The sequence below is a fragment of the Elephantulus edwardii genome, unplaced genomic scaffold (assembly GCF_000299155.1).
Source record: "Elephantulus edwardii isolate Elephantulus edwardi_28Jun2011 unplaced genomic scaffold, EleEdw1.0 scaffold00281, whole genome shotgun sequence".
Lineage (NCBI taxonomy): Eukaryota > Metazoa > Chordata > Mammalia > Macroscelidea > Macroscelididae > Elephantulus > Elephantulus edwardii.
Genome location: NW_006400031.1, coordinates 125,117 through 138,584, shown reverse-complemented (window position 1 = coordinate 138,584; position 13,468 = coordinate 125,117).

The window sequence follows — 13,468 nt, the reverse complement described above, 5'->3', positions numbered from 1 at the left end:
ACAAATGAATGGATAGAGAAGCTCTGGTATATTCACACAATGGAATAGTATGCAGCACTGAAAAATAAAGAACTTGTGAAATATTATGCAAAGTGGATGACCCTGGAGGACATTATGCTGAGTGAAATACCTCTGTCACAAAAGGACAAATATTGCATAGGGGCCACTTTTGTAAAATAAGACTGACATTGGGGTTGAGGGAAGACAGAAAAGAAGGGGAGGAATGATGTATACTGCATTGCAAAAGATGAGGGAGAGAACTGTTTAAAAGGGATATATGATTGGGTAGTATTGTCATCACAGGAGTCCAGAATGAAGGCTGCACAGTGCAGTGGACTTGGGGGGGAGGAATTGCATAGCAATGAAAGAGTTTTACTTTTCAAGGAGAAAAGTGAGTTGGAGTGGAAGGGTTGGCAGGGAGAAAAGTGCAGCAATGAATAAATAACTGGAAACCCTAAGCCTCTGTAAATTTTGATTAAAAATAATATTTAAATAAATTTAAGAACATGGATAGTGAAACTTCCCTTCATGTTCTTTGGGTATGTTACAAGGAGATGCGAGTCCTTAGGAAAAGATGACCAATAAAAGAGAGGAAGACCTTCAACAGGATGGACTGATGTAGTGACTGTAAACAAAGGACTCACGGCTGTCAGAACAGATGAGGATGGGCAGGACAGAGCAGGGTCCAGATCTCCTTATGAAATGACCCTGTGAAGGGTCACTGTGAGTTATGGTTGAGTCGCCCGCCCTTCACGACAACAAGAACATGCACTTCTACTAGAGGGCAGGCTGAAGGTTGCCAAGCTTTCAGAAATAATCTGACAGATGACCAGCCAGCTCTGAATCTGGCTTTGTCCTGCGCTGAAGACATTGCCTGTGGTCTCCAGATAACACAGTCCAGCTTTGTGTGTTTTTATGGCCAATGGTGGTAGACAGTCGGCTGGGGATTTAACTGGGGTTATGTGCTTACGTAATAACTCTCCTGAGAAATGTCACAGAGGACAAACACAGGGTGACTTGAGAGTGTCGGGAAGCTGGACCAGCCAGCTTGAAGGACAGCTTCCTGAGATCATGATCTCTAAGCTGGTCTGGAGTCAGCCGGGCGGGAAGGGTGGAGGGGTGGAAGAGAGGGGAGTGTCCTGGCAGCAGGAAGGCAGGGAGGCTGCTGTGAGCCTTCTTCTAGTCATTCCCTCAGCAAATATTGATTGAGTGTCCGGTCTGCACCAGGCGCTGTCTCTTCCTACAGACACTGGGGGTATGAGTGACCAGCAAGGCTGTGAGAGTTCCACGTCTTTCAGAACCTCGCTAAAAACCCTTTACCCTCTAGTCAGCTCCAGTTCCTGGTCACCTCACATGTTAGGGAGCGTGGAGCTCCTCTGTGGAGTCTTCTGGCCTAGAATCCTTAGAAAAGCTGATTGAAAAATCCAACATCTCTGTAAATTTACAGTAAAACTAATAAAAAAGAAAATGCAAAAAAAAAAAAAAATCACAAAATAAAAATTTTCTCAAAAAAGAAACCCCTAATGGTAAGAAGCTATACTGTACTGCAACCCTGAAGGCATGTGGTTTGAATCCATCAAAAAAAAAAAAAAAAAAAAAATCATTGGCTTCTTCTGCAGGGCTATTGGGTAGGCGTGAACTAACACATTTAAGTTAGTTGTTATGTTGTTGCTAGGTGGCTTGAAGTCTAGCACGAGTCATAGTGACCCTGTAAGCAACAGATCTGAATCCTATTCTGGCCTGTGCAGTCCTTATCCCAACACCTTTGAGCTCATTGCTGCAGTTACTGGTCAGTCCATCTCACGGAGGGTTCCCAAGGAGCAGGCCCTCCGATGAACAGCGGAGTGTGAGGAATTGAGATGAAGCTCTTCATCAGACTCGGCCCTTTCAGGCCAGAGAGCACTGTGGGGGCCTGCTGAAGGAGCAGAGTTCTGAGGACCACCTGCTGGGAAGATTCTAGAAGGTGGGCCTTCTTGGAAGAGCAAAATTTTGCATATCTTTTAAGATGACTCTTAACAATGAATTTTTTTTTTTCAAAAGAAAAAAATTAACATTTTAATTTGTCGGCATGTGGTTCTTTCAATTAATTTTAATTGACCTTTACAGAGACTTAGGGTTTCCATTCATTCATTGTTGCACTTTTCTCCCTGCCCACCCCCTCTCCCCCAATTTAGTCTTCTCTTTGAAAAGTAAAAGAAAAATTCTTTCATTGTTATACAATCCCTCCCCCCAAGTCCACTCCACTATGCAGCCTTCCTTCTGGATTCCTGTCATGATAATAATACCTAATCACATATCCCTTTGAAACAGTTCTCTCCCTCATGCCTGTCCCATTTTATAACAGTGGCCCTATGCAATATTTGTCCTTTTGTGACTGAGATATTTCACTCAGCATAATGTCTTCCTGGGTGGTGTATGTTTTTCTTACAAGGTTTTCAGTTACATTCTTTGATTAAGGACAAGAAGTGTAAATGTAATCCTTGATTGAATTACCTGTAACGTGATTATGATATGGCAGCGTGCTATTAATTATCACAGTTGGTGGGCACTTAATCTCCCATAAGCAACAGAGTTCAAAACAAAAAGTGCGCAGGCACAGTCTGCCGCAGACATGCCGAGCTGTGATTTCCTGTAGCACATAACACTAGACACACAGTTGCCTTCAAGCCTGCTTCAGCACATGGTGACTCATGTGTGTCAGAGATCTGTGTGCCCTCAGGCATTTAGTGGTGCATTTGCCTGAAGGAGATTGCCAGCCCTTTCCTCCCTTGTACTTTTGGGTGGACTCCAACCTTCAACCTTCCATTAGCAGTGGAGTGCAGTAACCGTTTACACCACCCAGGGGCAGCACATAATAGAGCCAAGATACAACTAGTCTCCAGCTTAAGGGTTTTAAATGTATCTTCTAAGTTGGTTCTGACACAAGTTAAACACTTCTTTTTTGTTTGTTTTATTATTACCTTCTATTATTGGTATCTTTAGAAATCCAATCTCTGTCTTTGGGGGTTGGAAACATTATGTACAAACTTAAAGTTTTGACATTGGCACTTGTTACTTCTCTGTTAACACATGGCTTGTAAATGCCAAAAAACCCCCACTTAGACAGTGATGTACTTTGTCATGCTTTTTTGTTGTTGTTGTTGATTGCCAGTGAGTCGAGCATGATTAATAGTGACCCTATGAACAAAAGACCTGAAGCCTTTCTATAACTATGGACATTTATCAACATTCTTTGAATTTCCAGAGGCATGTGGTTTAGGAAGTGGATGCCCCTCCTGCTTGGATACACCATAATTCAGGGACTAAATAATGTGGTCACTTGAAGATCACTGTGAAAATAAACCTCTCCACACTCGTGTTTATTGCTGTGTTATTAATAATAGCAAAGAGAAGGAAGCAACCCAAAGGCCCATCCACAAAGGAATGGATAGAAAAATGATGGTATCTTCACACAATGGGAATGTTGAACAGCATCAAAAAACAGTGAACTCAGAAAACATTACACAACATAGGTGAACCTGGAAGACATTATGCTGAGTGAAATAGTTCAGTCACAAAAGGTCAAATACTGCATAACACTGCTATTGCAAAACAGGACAGAAAAGAGTGGCTAGATAATAAACTGCGCAGTAGATCAAGTGAAGGGAAGAGCTGTCCAAAAGGAATGTATGACTAGACATTATATGTATGCCAACAATCTGGAATAACGAATGTGGGATCAGGGAGGGAGGCAGAAGAAAATCTGCAATAATGAAGTAAAAAAAAAAAAAAAGAATAGGAAAACCAACTCCTCAACCCTCTAAATATCAGAGGATAGCTCTTTATCTATTTTTTTTATTTTTTTAAAGAAACTCAGAAACTCAATGTTATAATAGAGAATGAATGCTTGCTTCAGCTTCTGGGAACTGGGAGAAAAGATTGAACTTTTCAATGATTTAATCTTACTTGAATTCACAGTCAACATCCTTGGTACCAAGAGTCAAGAAATCAAAAGATGAGTTGCTGTTGTGGTTGTTGATTGCCATCAAATTGATCACAACTCTTAGTGACCTTATGAACAAAAGGCCTGAAGCATTTCTATAACAATTGACATTTATCAAAGTTCATAGAGTTTCCGGAGGCATGTGGTTTAGGAAGTGGATGCCACTCCTGCTTCAGGAAATCAAAAGATAAGTTACACTGGGAAACTCTGCTATCAGGGACCTCCGTGGAGTCCTAGAGAACAAGGATATCAGTTTAAAGACTAAGGAGTGCTTGAACTGATCCATGGTCTTTTCAATTACTTGCTATGCATCTGAAAGTTGGACAGTTACTAAAGGTGACAAAAGAATCAATACCTCTGAGTCATAGTGTTAGAAAAGAGTACTGCATATCCCGTAGACTGCCATGATATCAAAGAGGTCTGTCTTGGATAAAGTTGGGTGCTCCTTGGAAACGGGGATGGTGAAACTTTATCTCACATATTTAGAGCATCTAAGAGGGGCCAGTCTAGGAGAAGGGTATCATGCTTGGAAAGGTCAGCTTAAGAGAGGAAGACCTTCAACAAGACACATTGACATAGTAACTATAACAGTGGACTCAAGTGTGTCAGAGATGGTGTGGTGGGCACAGGCTAGAACAGGATTCAGATCTGTTGTTTATAGGGTCACTGCTAGTTGTAACTGACTCGATTGCATGTAACAACAGCAGCAACCCCAGTGCTTTGCATTCTCAGAAGCTCTTGCCTCCAAGTGTTTCATTAAAAACTAGTGAACTTGAGACTTGAAGTTTCATAACAGTTTTAACCCGTTGTTGTGGGTGCCATCAAGTGAACACAACAAACTCATAGCAACCCAGGATACAACCCGCCGACACTCTGCACCCTCCCATGTCGTCCTCACAGTCTCTGCTTAAGCTGATTGTCATCACTGTCTGTTCATCTCACTGGGGACCTTGCTGACCCTCTCCTTTACCCAGAGCGGTGTTCTCCTCCAGTGCATGTGCTCTCTTGACGACATACCCAAAGTGCCTAAGTCTCCCCGCCCTCCCCTCTGAGTAACCTTCTGGCTACACTTCATCTAAGATTTGTTTGTTCTTTCGGCAGTCCTCAGCTACCAGTGCTTTATTACCTCTGTGTGCTCCTTCTCTGTGGACACTGTGCACACCCCACTCTTTCTTTTTTTTTAAATTTTTTATTAAATTTCATTAATTTTAATGAACATTTACAGAGATTTTGGATTTCCATTCATTCATTGTTGCACTATTTTCTCTACCGTGCTCCCAGTTCATTCCTCTCTTTTTTTTTGCCCTTGAAAGTCTGTTTTAATTGTCCCATTGCCACAGGGCTTGTCAAAGCCAGTTCTGATTAATCTCCTTTGTCAGTGTGTCCTTTGCCATTCCATATCACTCCTCCCTGAGAGAGACTTCACCCTGATTCATGAGGAAAAGGGGATGGTGTATTCTCTTAGCTACTTCCTGCTGAAAAGGGACGCTGTAGGTTTCAGGGTGAAGATCTTCTCTCACTACTCTAAAGGGCCCCTGTGGCAATAGGAAACACGTAGACTCTTGTGGGGATTGATTTTGGAATTTAGATGCATTGTTATCCGTTGTGCTTGGCCGTACATGTTCATATCCTTGAAGATGCACTCTTGGATACAGCCGTTTTCTAAAGTACATTTTAAGAGTGTGGAGTCTCTGCCCACCAGCTCAGGCAGGGGAGGCTGACAACAGAGTCCTCAGCATGATGCCCATCATGATGGAGTCGTGGGCCGATACAGCACTGAACATGCTGTTCTTCCTAAGTTCTGTGGAGGAGTATGTTCCAGGCCTGAATTGATGTCTCATTGGATGAGTACCTTGAGCAGTAGGTGTGATGCTCCTGTATCCACTTCTGTGTAATATAATAACATTGCAATGCAAATATCTGCAAATACAGTGGCAGCCTCTGTGCCGTCCTTTATACTTGCCTTAATTTTTTAGTGTGGTGATGAATCTTGGGACATAAGGGTGTTTTACTTTTTTTTTTCCTCTTCTTTATAATATTAACTTCTGGGGGAGGGATTACATAACAATGAAAGAGTTTTTCTTTTTCTTTTCAAAGAGAACAGTGGGTGGCAGGTGTGGGCAGGGAGAAAAGTACAACAATGAATGACTGGAAATCCTAAGTCTCTGTAAACTTTCATTAAAATTAATTAAAAAAATATTAACTTCTACAACTTGATCCTTTATAAAACACCCCTAATACTCCCCATCTTACACCCCTGCCTGTTTATTCCTCTTGTGCATGCCTTGACAGTTTAAGCAACTTTTTAACTGACACAGTTTGCTTGCAAAATAAAGGAAAAACAGTCTGCCGTAATTTAAAAGTGACTTTGTGGTGAGTACATCATGCCACCTACTTGTTCTCACTTTTTTCTTTCCTAAAATGAAGGACTTACAGTTGCTTTTGGTATTCTAAAATAAGGATGTCAATTTCAGATGCAGGGACTCTATAGATTTAAGAGAATGCAAGGCAGAGAAAGTGGATGGAACCCAGCTTACTTCTAAAATGTTGAGGGTGGAATTATTGAAGGTGCATGAAAGGGAAAATCCTATTTGATGCATTAGTTATACCAGGCTGTTTTTCCCAGAGCTTTGACAGGTTGATCCTTTGTAGAGCTGGAAACACATCACAACGAAAAGTAGAGTGGAATGAGTGGTTCACAAATGAGACCATAGAAGAAAAGGGGGGGGGGAACCCAGACAACCCAATACTTGCCCTCCAGGTAAGCAATAAATGTTGGAGAGGATGTGGTGAGATTGTTGGTGGGACTGTAAAATGGTACAACCACTCTGGAAGGCAGTTTGGCATTTCCTCAGAAAGCTGAACATAGAATTTCCATACGACCCAGCTATTCCACTGCTTGGACTATACCCCAAGATAATGAGAACTGAGGCTCAAACAGAAACTTGTACATCAGTGTTCATAGCAGTGCTATTCATCGTTGCAAGAACATGCCCAACCACAATGAAATGGATTGAGAAATTATAGTATATTAACATGATGGAATACTCCATACCACCCAGGAGCAACGGTTTTGTAAATCATGACCTAACTTGGGAGGGACTGGAATATGTTATGCTAAGTGAATGAGCTCAGTCCTATAAGGACAAATACTGTCTAAGACTATTATTGTAGAATGTGTATGAGGCTCCAAGGGGAGGAGAGTGGGAGCAGAGGGGTGAGGATGAGCAGGGTAGAGGAGTGGATAAAGGAAATGGGCAAGATCTGGTGTGAAAAACAATGTATATGAACTTTGAAAGTAAACCAGTCCAAAATAAAAAATGTTATTTAAAAACCCCCAAATCTTTAAATTATGTTCCTGCTTTTGGAATAAAATGATGACTAAATAATTCTTGGTATATATTTTTAAAGCATGTAAATCCTAAGAATTAGTCCAGAAGAAGTGAAGGCAGATTTTTCTCAGACTATTTCAGAATACATAAAGAGACAGAATACTCCCAAACTCATTCTGTGAAACCAACATAACCCCGATACCAAAGCCAGGCAATGACACCATTCAAAAAGGACCTATATCCTTCATAGTCATAGGTGCAGAACTCCATAACAAAATCCCAGGCAAAGAATCCACATCCTATTAAAAAAGAATCATTCATCATAATCAAGTGGGATTCTTAAGAGGATGGTTGAAATAAGAAAAGCAATCCTTGTAACCTACTGTTGTTGTTGCCGTCAAGTCGTAGATGACTCATAGTGACCCTATGAGCGAAAGACCTGAGCACTGTTCCTAGAATTTCTGGAGGCAAGGCATTTCAGAAGTAGATGCCGCTCCTGTTTCCAAGCTTGTTTTAATCAGGAAGCTCCACCAAACACTGTCCACCATGGGTAACCATTACTGCATTTGACACATCAGTTTCACAGTGTTCAGTATCACAGCAACCACGAGTTACCTCTATACAGCAATGCACAGACCAGTGCTATACCACCTAGAAGAATGTTTCACAAAAAGCAATTTGGACCTACTACATCAGTAAAATAAAGGAAAATCACATCCTCATTTTCAGTTGATGCAGAAAAAGCATTTGACAAATTTTAACACTCTTTCCTATAAAAACACTCCACAAAATGGGAATAGAGGGGAAATTCTTCAACATAATTAAAAACATATGTTATAAAACCAGTGACTGAGGGAGTTCTAGTGGCCTAGTGGCAAGAAGCTACAACTACAATCCCAGAGGTGCACGGTTCGAATCCACCAGATGCTCTGCCGGGGAAGGAGGGGCAATCTCCTCCTGTACCAGTCAGATCTGATTTGACGGTACATGCACACAAAAATAATAAAATAAAAAACAACAACAAACAAACAAAAAAAAAAAACCAGTGACTGGCATTCACTTTCAGTTGAGAGAGATTGAAGGCATTTCTTTTATGAACAGGAACCAGAGTTATCACTATGCCTTTCAATATTGTATTGAAAGTGTTAGCAAGAGCAGTAAGTAAATACAACGTATCCAGATTGGCAAAGAGAAAATAACATTGTCTCTACTTGCAGATGATATGCTCATATATAGAAAATCACAAAGATTCAGTAAGAATCTTGATATAATTACCCAATTCAACACAGTGACAGGGTACAAGATCAACATAAATCAGTCAGATTCCTTTATAGTAAAGAGAACTCTGAAAAAGAAAACACATACACACACACACACACGCAAACCATTTACATTAGAAACTCAAAAGATTAAATATTCAAGAATAAATTTATGTTCAGATATTCCCCAGCTATTCCACTACTTGGATTATGTTGTTGTTGTTTTAGTCACAACTCATTGGCCAGTACTTGATCACATGATCAAAAATTACTGTAATAGAATCTAGGAAAGAAAACTCAAAAGAGTTCTGCTAGAAAGACATGGAAAGAATGTTCACAGAGGAAGATACTTGAATGGCAAACAGACAAATGAAGAAATGCTCCAAATCACTGGCAATAAGAGAGATGCAAATCAAAACCTTGAGGTACCATCTCACTCCAGTAACAGTGGCAAAGTTAACGAGACAGCAGGTAATAAATGTTGGAGAGGATGTGGTGAGATAGGAACTCTTATACATTGTTGGTGGGACTGTAAAATAGTACAACCACTCTGGAAGGCAGGAAGTCAGTTCGGTGCTTCTTAAAAAAGCTGAACATAGAAATTCCATATGACCCAGCTGTTCCACTGCTTGGCATATACCCTGAGAAAATGAGAACTGAGGCTCAAATGGAGACTTGTACACCAAATGCTCACAGCAGCATTATTCACCATCGCAAGAACATGGAAACAGCCCAGATGTCCCAACCACTGTCAAATGAATTGAGAAATTATGGTACATTCACACAATGGAATATTATGCAGCATGCAGGAGCAACAATGTTGTAAATTACTGACTGACTTGGGAGAGACTGGAGAGCATTATGCTGAGTGAACTAAGTCCTGTAAGGACAAATATTGATTAAAACCATTATTGTAGTATGAGTATGAACATCCAAGGAGAGGGCGAGGATGTGCGGTAAGTAGGGTGGTTAATCATAAGAGTTGCACAGTTTGAAAGATGGAGGTGGGGGATGAAGGAAAGATCCGGTGTGAAAAACACTATTCAGACTGTGTAAATAAATCAATATGATTTTTTAAAAACATGAGTTCTGCTAGTAAGAGAATAGAGATACTGAGGAATGTATTCTTAGTTCTTATTCTGTTGCTTGGAGATATTAGGCACTCGCCAGACTTCAAGGTTAGTATATTGTTAGCTCAGTATATAAGGGAACTTTAAAACTAAAGTTTTGATCATCATCAAATGATTAATACTGGTCTGAATCAAATTCCCTTTTGCCCTGAATCCCTATTTATGCTTTCAGAATATGTAAATCTTTCACCTTGAATGAAAAGCTATGTAGTCAAATTTACTCCAGACTAATAAAAATCTGTTCTCAGAAAGGATCCTATAGCCAATTATAATAATACATATAAACAAAGATGAATTGTATTGGGAAAGTCTGTTGTCAGGGACATCTCCAGAGTACTGAAGAGCAACTCTTTTAATCTGGAGACTTAAGGTGCCCCGATCCAGGCCATGGTCTTCGCAAATATGAGCCATGCATCAGAAAGCTGGACGATGACCTGGAATGATAAGGAGAATTGATGCCTTGGAGCTGTGGTGTTGGAGAAGAGTGTTGAATATACCATGGACTGCTAAGAGAACAAACAGGTTGATCCTGGAAAGAGTTAAACCAGGCTGCTCCTTGGAGACAAGGATTCTGAAACTTTGTATGACCTACTTTGGACATGTTTGTAAGGAAGAACCAGTCCTTGGACAGGTTCGTCACGCTTGAGAGGGTGCAGGGACAGTGCAGGAGAGGAAGACCCTCAATAAGATGGATTGATTCAGTGACTGGGGTCATGGAGGTAAGTGTGTCAGAGACAATAAGGTCGGCTCAGGATAGAGCAGGGTTTAGAGCTGTTGTACAGAGGGTTGCTATGAGTCACAAGCATCTTGATGGCATGTAACAACAACAAACAAAGATGTAAAATTTGCTTATTGTTAAATGATAATGATACTCTAGAAAGAGAATGATAAAAAATATTCTTCTGGGAAGATACTTATCTAAAATTGTTGTCAGGAAATTGCTTATATAGTTAGCGCATAGAAAGTCTGTGATTAATTAGCATTGTCAAAATTTATTTATGACTCTTATGTAACCCCATCCATCTTATGTAAAAATATGTCTCTCCTTTTGGACCTCAGAGGCCTTTTTATTTTACCAAGCATACCTCAGCTTCAGCTGTAATAAATCCCCAATAAAACTACCATTTCTCTTCTTATGTAATTCTTGTTATTTTTACCACTTTGACATGTTTGGTAGTGTTTCAATGTTCATTATCTTCTCCAACACCTAAGGGCCAATGCTTTAGACTCTAATGATGTTCTTCAGCTTTGGGTACGGTTTTAAAAATAACCTCACAAATTCCAGCTCTTCTATCTTAGGACAGAGTTTTTAAGTTGTATTGTAATGTTCCTGAAAATCCACTTGGAAATTCGTATGGTTCCTATTTTCATTTGTTTGTGAGTAATTTCAAGGTGATGAAACAGAAACACCACTATCATGAAAATTTTAAAATCTTTATTGATGCTTAGAAGATTGACTGCCATTATTATTATTATTATTATTATTATTATTATTATTATTATTATTTTTGTACTGACTGGTCAAAACCGACTTTTTGGCAGTGAGTTGGAATCTCTAGGATGATCAGGATATCATTTGCCCCTTTTGTAATTGGGTTATCAGTTCTCTTCTTGTGGAGGCCCTATTGTAAACTTTTGTTATGAGACCCATGTTTGAGATGGTATTGCCAGATATTATTTTCCCGATCAGTCAGTAGGTTTTCTTTTCTCCCTGTTGGGAAAGGTTTTTGATGCACACAAGTATTTAATCTTTAAAAGATCCCATTCATCAATTTTGTCCTCTCCTGATTGTGTATTTGTCAGCTTTTTTATCACATAGGCTCAGCCTTCTAAACTTGGTCCCACTTTGCCTCTTATGATTTTTGTTTTGGTTTGAGGCTTTACTCCCAGGTCTCTGATCCACCTTGAGTTGATGTGTTGCTTTTTTTTTTTTATGGTGAGAGGTGTGGATCTTGCTTCCTGCAGGTGGAAGTCCAGTTTTGCCAGCACTGTTTGTTGAAGAGATTGTCATTTCCCCATTTGATAGGTTTTATTTCCTTGTTGACCAAAGATAGCTGGGTTTGTTAGTTTCTGTATTCTTGATTCTGTTCTATTGGTCTATGAGCCTGTAATTGTACCACTACCATGCTGTTTTGGTTATAATTGCTGTAGTGTAGGTTTGAGATGAGGGAGGGAGTGCACATTGTTGTTGTTGTTAAGTGCCATAGAGTTGCCTGCAACTCATAGTGACCCCAAGCACAACAGCCCTAAATCTTGCTCTATCCTGTGTCAATCTCATTGTCTCTGACACACCTACCCCCATTACCCCAATCACTGAATCAATCCATTTCATCGAGGGTCTTCCTCTCCTGCGCTGTCCCTCTACCCTCCCAAGCATGATGTCCCTCTCTAAGGACTGGTCCCTCCTTGCACCATGTCCAGAGTATGTCAGATGAAGCTTCAGAATCCTTGCCTCCAAGAAGCAGCCTTGTTTCAACCTCTCTAACATGAACTTGTTTATCTCCTAGCAGTCCACAATATATATTCAATACTCTTTTCCAGCACCACAGCTCAAAGGCATCAGTTCTCCTTCTGTCATCCCTAGTCATTGTCCAGCTCTCTGATGCATAACAAGTGATTGCACAGAGCATGGCCTGAATCAGATGCACCCTAGTCTCCAGACTGACATTGTTGTTCTTCAGTACTTTGGAGAGGTCCCTAACAGCAGACTTTCCCAGTGCAATGGGAGTGCACATAGAGAAGGAAAATAAGAAAGTAATATAATTTACAATAACCAGCCACAAACTGAAATAAACTTAGGAATAAACCTGACTAAAGGAGACACAAAGACCTTTACAAAAGAAAACTACAAAACCTTTCTGTGAGAAACAATAAAAGCCCTAAATAAATGGGGAAATGATCCTTGTCCTTGAATAGGAAGATTGAAGATGGTAAAAATGGCAATCCTGCTAAAAGCAGTGTACATGTTTAATGCAATCCCAATACAGATACCAAACTCATTTTCCAAAGATATTGAAAAGGCAATTGACAAGTTTATTTGGAGAGGAAGCAGAGCGCTTCTGAAAAGGAAGAAGAAAACAAAAAGAAAGCAGTAAATCTTGAGGGGATCAGACCAGCTCCTCTTTCTCCTGAGAATCACCTGAAGAGTTCAGACTGCCAACCTTCTAGTTAACAGCCTCAGTGCTTGTCTCACTGAACCACCAGAGCTCCGAGAGGGGAGGTGTGCCCATTTGAACATGAAAGATCTTACTTGATACATAAAGAAACAGGACACTGAAGGTTCACAGGACTGAGGAAATGTTAACTCCTCTCTAACAGCTTTTTGAGTGTCTGCCACAGAGAACAACTCAGTACAAAGCCCTTCGAGACACAAGATAGGCAGGCTTACCCTAAGTGGCCTTGAAAAGACTTTAGAAAACCGCCTTCTGGCATGTGTGGTTTCCAGACACCCCTGGTTTTTCCTTCTCTTTCTGCTGTGGAGTCAGTTCTAATGCATAGTGAGCCTCCATTGGGTTTTTGAGGCTGTAAATCATAACAAGAAATGATCATTTCTCCCTCTCTCCCACAAAAGCCAGTGGTAGATCTGAATCACCAGAGACACACAGCCTTTTTTTGTTAGCAGCTTAATTCACTGTGAGCTGAGAGCTCCCTTAAATAAGGAGCCTAAATCACACTGTTGTTGTTGTTATGTGCCGTCGAGTCGCCTGCGACTCATAGCGACCCTATGTACAACAGCCCTAAACTCCGCTCTGTCCTGTGCCAATC